This window comes from Macrotis lagotis, chromosome X (genome assembly GCF_037893015.1).
Source record: "Macrotis lagotis isolate mMagLag1 chromosome X, bilby.v1.9.chrom.fasta, whole genome shotgun sequence".
In the NCBI taxonomy this organism is placed as follows: Eukaryota; Metazoa; Chordata; class Mammalia; order Peramelemorphia; family Peramelidae; genus Macrotis; species Macrotis lagotis.
In genome coordinates this window covers 378,403,496-378,414,767 of record NC_133666.1, presented here as the reverse complement: position 1 = coordinate 378,414,767, position 11,272 = coordinate 378,403,496, and positions in this window count along the sequence as shown.

The following is an 11,272-nucleotide window of genomic DNA, read 5'->3' as shown; positions in this document are numbered from 1 at the left end:
TAAAATGAAAGATAATGCTGGCTAAAGGTGAAAATGTAATTGATAAAGGTGGGGGACTGAGAACTTTTATCAATAAATTATTACAGATAAGGGGTAATTTTCAAAATAAATGGTTTTTGAGCTAATGTTGATATATTGAAATTCTGTAAGTAGGGTAGTGTATAGAACCTCAATGATAAGGGTAACTAGGTAAATGGGAGTGACAGTAAAAAGAGCATAGGCCCTGGAATCAGGAGGACCTGAGTTTAAAATTGACCTCAGATACTTAATAATTACTTAGCTGTGTGAACTTGGGCAAATCACTTAACCTCATTACCTTGCCCCCCAAAAGGACCCACAATGATGTAACATCATAAAAAAGTATAGCCTAGCTTCTCAATACAATTACTTCACATGGAGGTATGTTAGGTGTGTTCAAGGAAGACTAATATCTTTGCTATGAGGATTGTTGACCCTTTCCTGGACTGCTTCCCACGTTTGATGTCCACCTGAGCTATTTAACTCTCACTTGTGGCTCCAAGAAGTTATAGCATGCACAGTAGTCACCATTTCAGCAGGCATGCTAACCAAGCAAGTCTCATACTCATTGGTGAGTTGTGGGGCTTATTACAAGTATGTGAAGTCTTCTACTGGTGGAATGGGCAGATGAGAACACTACTTTCCAATGGCCATAAAGCCATCTGAAGCAGCTGCTGTGGCGTGCTTAGGGCTTGGTTAGACAACAAAGAAGCCAAAGTCATCCAATGTATCTAACACCATCCCCAGTTGTCTTGACACTGTCTTGCCATGATGACTTTGGATGAGAGAATGAGGCGGATGAATTTTGCAACTTTACCTCACTTAAATACAATTTGCACATGTATCAAAAGGCATTGCCCATACTTAACTATTCCTCAAAGTCCTATGACAACAGGCAAGTGATGAAGCAACAAGTGTGGAAAAAATGGAAGCTGTTGTTTTAATCCTGAACACAGGCATGTCAGGTCATGGGGTCAACACCCCATTGAAAGCAGCAATGAGATTTGGAAGCAATCTGGGTGAATGGGAAGCCCCTTCAAGGACTGAGCTGCCTACTTCCTGATGTGAGGAAGGGGCTAGGAAATGTGTCCTAAAAGCTGTATGCTTACCCAACGCTGGACTAATTATTAAAGCAGACAGAGATCCCACAGTGCAATCAAGACACAAAAAAATCTACAAAATCTTCTTCAAAGAATATTCCACTCATCTTTGGTGCATGAAATGTGTACACACTCATAGACAGCACAAGTTCCAATAGACCTGAAAGAAAAACAGCTCTTGTTGATAGTGAACTCAGCTGGTATCATATCCAAATAGCAGCTCTGAGTGAAGCAAGGCTCAGAAATGAAGGCCAGCTTACTGAAGAGTGTGCTGTATTAACATTTTTCTGGAGTGGCCACAATGAAGTGGAATGCCATGAAGCTGCAGTAGGTTTTGCAATCAAAACTAATCTAGTCAGCATTCGTGAATGCCTTCCCAAAAGGAGCGAATGACAAGCTCATGACAATTAGATTGCCACTTTCAAGAAAAAGCCATCATCATCACTATGATGCCAATACAATGAATACTAAAGAAGTTAAGGAAAAATTTTATGAAAACATGTAGACCTTTATCATCCTTGTACAAAAGGAGAATAAGCCCATAATTCTAGGTGACTTTGATGTTAGAATAGTCTCAGATAACCAGACATGGCAGGGCATTTTGGGAAAGAATGGAGATGGAAACATCAACAGCAATGGTCACCTATTACAGAAGACATGCATTGCATGACCTTCTCATCACAAACTCTGTCTTCGATTTACCTAAATGAAACAAAACTTCCTGGATGAATGAATCATTATAGTAAACACTGGCTTCTAATAGACTATGTAATTGTAAGGAGAAGAGACAGATAAGATGAGAGGGTGACAAAGGCAATGTGTGGTGCAGAGTGCTGGACTGATTGCAGATTCATTCTCTCTAAGTTAAATACTCATATTAAACCAAAGTGGCAGCCCTAAGACAAAATGACTACTAGAATAATTAATGTCAAGTGATTATGGTGTCTTGAGCAGGAACAATTTGCTGCTAACTTTGAGGAAAAACTGAGTCAACAGACAGTTGGCAATAAGGGAACAGAAAAAGAGTGGATAGCTTTCAGAGATGTGGTGTACAGCACTGCATTGGCTCATCTGAGCCAGAACACTGGCAAACAGCAAGACTGATTTGATGACAATTATGGCAAAATACAGAAGATGCTAAATGAAAAATGAGAATGACTCAGGGTTTACCAGCAGAAGCGTTCATCCATTTCTAAGAAGAAAGTATTTACTTCCTCAAAAATAATTTACAAAGCTTAGAGAAATTCAGAACTCTTGGCTCAGTATGAGTTAGATAACATTCAGTTTTATGCAGATCATAACAAACCAAAATGCTTTTATGATGTTCTGAAGGTTATTTATGGACCACAGACCTATGGTGCATCTCAACTACACAGTGTTGATGAATACACTTTGATTAATGGTAGGTACATGATCCTAGAGAGATGGACTGAACACTCCCAAAGTGTTCTTAACAGACCTTCATCAATCAATGCAGAAGCCATTGAACATTTTCCTCAAGTTAATGAGTCCTTGGTTGAAGTTCCAACGGAAGAAGAGGTTTTGAATGCCATAAGGGTCCTTTCAAATGGAGAAGCACTTGATGCTGATTCTATTTCAAATGATATCTACAAGGTGGAGGTTTCATTGCTCAACAAAAAAAAATGACTGAAATTTTCCAGATAATATGGCATAAAGAGATTATTTCCCAGGAATTCAAGGATGCCTCCATCATCCATCTCTATAAAAGTAAAGGGAATTGACTGTGATAATCACAAAGGTATTTCTTTTTTAGTCATTGCTGGTAAGATTCTCACTGGAGTCCTTCACCTGGAAGATAGACATCTTACTGAGAGCCAGTGTGACTTCAGAAAGAGTTGAGGAACAGTTGGTCATGTATAGAACTGATGATGATTTATGTGTGTTTATTTTAAATACAACTACTTTTCTGAGCTTCCTTTTCTGAAATGAGAATATTTAAATATTTTTTATTCCTGTTCTGTTAATCTGGATAGTTTATACTTTTATAAAGTATAAAATTCATCCATTTTGCTTAGATTGTCAAACTTGTTGGCACATAGTTGGGCAACATAGTTCTGAATTTTTACTTTAATTTATTCTGCATTGGACCTGAGATCACTCTTTTCACTTTTGATTCTGGTAATTTGGTTTTCTTCTTTCTTTTTTTAATCAAATTCATTACAGTTTTTCTATGTTATTGGGTTTTTTCATAAAATCAACTCTTAAGTTTTATTTAGCATTAAAATGGTTTTCTTATTTTCAATTTTATTACTTTTTCCTTTGATTTTCAGAAATTCTAATTAGGTATTTAATTGGAGATTTTTAATATTTTGCTAGTTTTTTTAGTTGCATGCCCAATTGATGGACATCCTTTTCCTCTATTTTATTCATATAAGCACTTAGAGACTAAAAAAAATTCCCCTAAAATCCACTTTGGTTCTATCACACATGTTTTGCCATGATGTTTTCCCATTGCCATTATTTTGAATAAAATTTTGTGTATTATTTCTATGATTTGTTTTTAATCCACTCATTCTATAAAATTAGAATATTTAGCATCCAATTATTTTTCAGTTTATCTTTACATGATACTTTATCATATGTGACTTTTATTTCATCAATATCAATAGCATTTCATGTTGCTGTCTTTGCTTTTGATTGTGAGGTTTTTAATGCCTTAGTATACTGTCAGTTTTTGTATAAATGCTATGTACTACAAAGAAAAAGATATATTCCTTTGTAATCTCATTTAATTTTCCCCAGAGGGCTATCGCATTTAAGTTTTCTAAAATTCTATTCACCTTACTTTCTTTTTTAAAAATTCATTTTATTTTATATTATTTATGTATTTTCATCCATATGCATCTGTATACTTTTAAGTTACAAAATTTCCTTCCACCCTCCCTTTCCACCACCCCTCCCCTCAGTGGCTAAGGGTCAGATTAACATTGTGCACACATATTTTTGACAAATATGATTACATATTAGTCATTCTCAACATGAGGAATTATGACTAAGAGAAGAGATGCATAAGAGATAATTTTATCAAGTGTTCTTCAGATTCTGGAGGACTGGTTTTTCTTTTTTTTTGTCTTGTTTTGTTTTTCTTTTCTTTTCTTTTCTTCCTCTGGATGGAGATAACATCGTCCATAGCCCATCTAATACAGTTGTCCTAGCTCGCTGAACTGCTAAGAGTTCCTGCATCCATTAAGGTTGATCATTTCACAATGATGCTAATGTGTATATTGCTCTCTTGGTTCTACTCTCTTTGTTCAACATCAGATCCAATAAGTCATTCCATGCTTCTCTACAGTCTAATCATTTATGATTTCTTATAGAACAATCATGTTCCAAAGTATTGCTGTACCATAACTTGTTTAGCCATTCCCCAGTTGATGGGCATTCCCTCAATTTCTAATTCTTTGCTACTTCAAAATGAGCTACTGTGTATATTTTGGAACATGGAGGACTTTCCCTATTTTTTATCATTTCTTCTAGATATAGACCTAGAATTGGAATTAATGTCTCAAAGGATATGAACACCTTTATTGTTCTTTGAGCAGAGTTCAATATTTTTCTACTGAATAGTTGGATCTCAATCTCTCCATTATTGATCATTTTCTTTTTTTCCTCATCTTGGTCAATCTGCTAGGTGTGAAGTATTACCTCATAGATCTTTTAATTTGTATTTCTCTAATCAATAATGATTTGAAACATTTATATATATATATATAGATAGATAGATAGATAGATAGATAGATAGAGATTTAATTTCTTCATTTGAAATCTATTCATATCCTTTACAATTTATAAATTGGGAAATGATTACAACATAATATATTTGATACAATTCTCTATACATTTTAGAAATAAGACCTTTATCAGAAATCCTAGTTATGAAATTTTTTTCCTGACTTTCTTCTTTCCTTCTAATTTTAGCAGCATTGATTTTATTACTGCAAAAATGTTTTGATATAGTCAAAATCATTCATTTTGCATTTCATAATGTACTCTAATTCTTATTTGGTCATAAATTTATCCCTTTTTTCCATAGATCTGATAGATGAGTATTTCTTGTTCTATTAACTAATCTATAGTGTTGCCCTTTATATCAAACTCTTGTACTCATGTTAATATTATTTTGTTGTGAGATGTGGGTCTATGTCCAGTTTTCTCAACAAATTTTGTCTAATAGTGAGTTCTCAACCCAGAAGCTGATGTCTTGGGGTTTGTCAAATAGTAGATTGCTGTGGTCATTTACTGTTGTTTCTTTTGAACCTATCCTAATCCACTGATGTATTACTCTATTTCTTAACCAGTAACAGGTAGTTTTGATGACTGCTGTTTTATAGTATAGTTTTAGATTTGGTAGAACTGGGCCAATTTCTTTTACATTTTTTTCCATCAGTTCCCTTGATTTTCTTGACATTTATTTTTGCTCTAGATGAATTTTGTTACTATTTTTTTCTAGCTTGGCAAAGTAGTTATTTGGTAGTTTGGTATGGAGCAGAATAAGTAATTTAATTTTGGTAAAATTGACATTTTTATTATATTAGCTCAACCTAACCATGAGCAATAGATATTTTTCCAATTATTTAGATCTGACTTTATTTGGGTGAGAAGTGCTTTATAATTGTGCTCATACATTTTTTGGGTTTGCTTGGGAGGTAGATTCCCAAGTATTAAATTTTGTCTATTGTTACTTTAAATGGAATTTCTCTTTCTGTCTCTTGCTCTTGGGCATTGTTGTTCATATATAGAAATGCTCATGAATTGTGTGGTTTTATTTTATATCTTCTACCTTGCTGAATTTTTTAATTGTTTTAAGGAGTATTTTAGATGATTTTCTCAGGTTCTCTAAGTATATCATCATACCATCTGCAAAAAGTTAAAGTACTGCTTCCTCATTGCCAATTCAAATTCCATCAATTTATTTTTCTTTTTATGACTACAACTAGCATTTCTAATACTGTATTGAATAGTAATGGTGATGATGGGCATCCTTGTTTCTCCCCTGATTTTATTGGAAATGCTCTTAGTTTATTCCCATTACATATAGTGTTTGTTGATGTTTTAGATGGATACTGTTTATTAAGAAAAATTATATTTCTTCCTAAACTTTCTAGTATTTTTTTTACATAGGAATGGATATTGCATTTTATCAAAGGATTTTTCAGCATCTATTGATATAATCATATGATTTCTCTTAGTTTTGTTACTGATATGTTCAATTATGTTTAGTGTTTTCCGCATATTCCTAATAAATTTTAGCTGATCATGGTGCATTATCCTATTAATAACTTGGGGTCTCATTGCTAAAATTTTATTTAAGATTTTTGCATCAATATTGATTAGGGAGATTGGTGTATAATTTTCTTTGTCTGTTTTGTTGCTTCCTGGTTTAGAGAAGAAGTTTGGCAGAACTCCTTTTATTTTTTTAAAATAGTTTATGTAGAAGCAGATTTAATTGTTCCTTAAATGTTTGGTAGAATTCACTTGCAAATCCATCATGATCTGGATACTTTATCTTATGGAGTCTATTGATAGTTTTTTTCAAATTCTTTTTTTTTGAAATGACGTTATTTAAGTAATTTATTTTTCCTCTTCTGTTAATCTGGGAAGTTTGTATTTTTGTAAATATTCATCCATTTCACTCAAGTTATACAATTTATTGGCATACAGTTCAGCTGAGTAGCTTTGAATTATCTCTTTATTTTCCTCCTCATTGGTGGTTATTTCATACTTTTCATTTTTAATACTGATAATTTGGTTCTGTTCTTTAAATCAGATTAAACAAAAATTTTTATATTTTATTGACTTTTTTATAAAACCAATTCTTAGTTTTATTAATTATATCAGTGATTTTCTTGCTTTCAATTTTATTAATCTTACCCCAATTTTCATAATTTCTAATTTGAATTTAATTTGTTCTTTTTCTAACTTCTTTAGATGTATACCCAATTCATTGATCTCCTCTTTCTCTATTTTATTCATATAGGCATTTAGAGATATAAATTTTCCCCTCAAAACTGCCTTGGCTGTATCTCCTAAGTTTAGGTATCATGTCTCATTAGTATCATTTTCTTGGATGTAATTATTATTTCTCTTATTTGTTTATTTGATCCCCCATTGTTTAAGATGAAAGTTTTTAATTTCCAATTAGTTTTTGATTTATCTTTCCATGTCCTTCTATTACATGTAATTTTTATTGCATCATGGTCCAAGAAGTTTGTATTCGTTATTTCTGCCTTTCTGCATTTGGTTAAAAGGTTTTTGTGCCCTAGGCCATGGTCAGTTTTGGTATAGGTGCCATGTACTGCTGAGAAAAGGGTATATTCTTTTCTATCCCCATTAAGCTTTCTCCAGAGGTCTATCATATCTAAATTTTCTAAAATTTCATTCACCTTCTTAACTTCCTTCTTATTTATTTTGTGGTTAGATTTATCTAGTTCTGAGATAGGGAGACTGAGGTCCCATTACTAAATTTTTGCTGTCTATGTGTCCTTGTAATTCACTCATTTTTTTCTCTAGGAATTTAGATATTATGGCACTAGGTGCATACATGCTCAGGAATGATATAGCTTCATTATCAATGATGCCTTTTAAGAAGATATAGTATACTTCCTTATCCGTTTTAATTAGATTGATTTTTGCTTTTACTTTATGTGAGATCAGGATCAATACCCTTGTTTTTTTGCTTCCACTGAGACATAATATATTTTTCAACAACTTTTCACCTTTACGTTATGTGGATTTCTCTGCTTCAAATGTGTTTCTTTTAAACAACATATAGTAGGATTCTGTATCCACTTCTGTTTTATGATACAATTCAAGGTCCCACAACTAGGGAATAATTAAGTATCGTAGGTCATATTTGAACTCAGGTCCTCTTGACTCCAAGGTCAGTGTTCTATTCACTGTGCCGCCTAACTGCCCCATCATCCTGTTCACATTTACAGTTAAGATTACAAATTCTGTATTTCCCTCCATGGTATCTTTCTCCATTTATATTTTTCTGTTTCCTTTCCTTTTATTCCTCCTCACCAAAACTTTACTGTTCACCTTCTTTTATTCCTTTTTGTTTATTTGGTTGTCAGATTTATCTAATTCTGAGAGATGGAAGTTGAGGTCCCCCACTGTTACAGTTTTTCCTTTCTGTTATCTCCCTGTGATTCATTTAGCTTAGTATTTGGATGCCATCCAATCTGGTGCATATATGTTTAAGGATAATATTACTTCATTCCCTATTTCATCTCTTTTGAAGGTGTTATTTCCTTCCTTATTCCTTTTAATAAAATCTACTTTTAATTTTGATTTGTCTGAGATTAGGATTTCTACCCCTGCTTTTGTTACTTCCTCTGAAGCATAATATATTTTGCTCTAGCCTTTTGTCTTTACACTCTGTACATCACTTTGCTTCAAATGTGTTTCTTATAAACAAAATATCATAGAATTCTATTTTTTAATTCACTCTGCTATATGCTTCCATTTTATGGGAAATTTGTCCCATTCGTATTAAAGTTATAATTACTAACTCTGTATTTCCCTCTGTGCTATCATCCCTCATTTATACTTCACTTTCCTTTCTGTTTATCCATTCTCACCAATGATTTACTTCTGATTCCTGCCTCTCTCTAAGTGCTTTTTTCTATCACCTCCTTTCCTTCCTGCTCCCTTTCCCTGTAAGTAACTTTTCTTTAAAACTTTAACTTTAATTTTACTTTCCTTTTACGTTCATGCTATCTTTTATCAGTCCCTTCTTCCCCATTTTCCCCTTTCTATATACTTCCCTATAAGGTAGAATAAATTTTTAAAGCCAATTTTGAATGAATATTATTTCCTTTTTTTAAAAAAAGTTCATCTACTTTTTTAAACATTACATCCACATGCATAATCATATTTTTAAGTTACAAAATTTCCTACCTCCCTCTCTTCCCACCCCCAACCCCTCAGCAGTGAACATTGTGTACATACATTTTTTAAGGTTTTTGCAAGGCAAATAGGGTTAAGTGGCTTGCCCAAGGCCACACAGCTAGGTAATTATTAAGTTTCTGAGACCGGATTTGAACCCAGGTCCTCCTGACTCCAGGGTCGGTGCTTTATCCACTGTGCCACCTAGCCGCCCCATACATACATATTTTTGATAAACATGTTAACAGATTAATCATTTTTAGTACCAAGAATTAAGATTAAGGGAAAGAGATACAAAAGAGATAAGTTTAAAAAATATTCATAAGATTCTGATGGACTGGTTTTTCTTTTTTGATGTTTTATTTTTCTTCCTCTCGATGGGAAGAACATTGTCCATTGCCCATCTAATACAGTTGTCCTAGTTCACTGAACTTCAGAGAGATGCTGATTTCATTAAGGTAGATCATCTCATGATGTTGTTAATGTTTACATTGTTCTTTTGGTTCTGATCCCTTGGATCTGCAACAGATCCTGTAAGTCATTCTATACCTCTCTAGAGTCCGACTATTTATGATTTCTTATAGAACAGTAAGTTTCCATAGTTTTCATGTGTCATAACTAGTTAAGCCATTCCTTAATTGATGGGCATCCCCTCAATTTCCAATTCTTTGCCACTACAAAAAGAACTGTTATGAATATTTTGGAACATGTGGGACTTAATTGATTTTTTTAAGATTTCTTATTGATATAGGTCTAGAACTGGAATTGCTGAATCAAAGATAATGGACATTTTATTTCTCTTTGGGCATAGTTCCATATCACTCTCCAGAATGATTGGATCTATTGACAACTCTACCAACCAAACATCAATGACCCAATCCTCCTATAATCTCTCCAACATTGATCATTTTTCCCTTTTTCTTATTTCAGCCAATCTGATAGGTGTGAGGAGACACCTCATAGTTGTTTAATTTGCATTTCTCTGATCAATAATGATTTGGAGCTTTACTATTTACTTTTGAGGTGAAATTTGTTGACAGTCCTATATATATTCAGGAATTAGACCCTCCCTTCTCTCCTCTACTTTAATAGACCTTTGTGCTTCTTCATATCATGCTGTTTATTCTCTGGAGCAGCTAGGTGGAGCAGTGGATAGAACACTAACCTTCAAATCTGTAGGAAGGAATTCAAATTGAGCCTCAGACACTTGACAGTTACTAGCTGTGTGACCTTGAGCAAATCACTTAACCCTGATTGTCTCACATTCTGGTCCCTCTGGAAGTCATCCTGATTCATATATTTCACTGGATACACATGGCTCTGAAGGGGAAAGAGAGGTTGGTGACTTAGCACAGCAACCCCCCTCCCTAATTGAATTAATGTCCTTGACATAACATCACCTTCCCCAATGTCTTGGTCTTCAAGAATGAAGGATAAGCATCATTTATTCTCTAATGTCTAGACTTCTCTTTATATAATACTTCTTTTCATATCTTCACTGTTTTACCACTGTCTTGTACTCACAAGACACTCACACTTGTACTCACATTGTTTTAACCCTGTCTTGTACTCAAAATATATACCTTTTATCTGACTTGAGAGAAGTACAATTCTCAAGGAATTGACTGATTTATAGAATCATTTATAAGCAACATTACTTGATAGTAACTTCATACCCACAGTACTTGCCTCCTCATCTGTCCCATTAAAAGATATCCTGAAGATCTATACCAACATCAAATTATAAGCAATTTATGTCATACCCTCTTTCCATGTACTCTCTATAGAAATAAAACTCTCAAGGCAGCTAAGTGGAGCAGTGAATAGTCCACCTGTCCTGGAGTCAGGAGTACCTGAGTTCAAATCCAGACTCAGACACTTAATAATTACCTAGCTTTGTGGCCTTGGGCATGCCTCTTAACTCCATTGCCTTGCAAAAACTAAAAAAAAAAAAAACTAAAGAAAGAATCAATTATAGTAAGATCATGTCATGATCTATTTATTTATGTTCAGGCCCTCTAAGTACACTCTTTTCCTTCATTCCAATAGAAATAAATTTCACTTTAAGTTAAATCACTTCATGATCCTTTTAGTCAAAGACCCTCTAAGTGCAATCCCTCCAACTATATTCAAACCTCATGAACTATAGTACTGACTAAAGTATCTTCACTTTCATCATTAATATATGCCCATACCCTCTCTCTAAATATGTTTCTTTTAACTATCTGTAACTATCTTTCTTT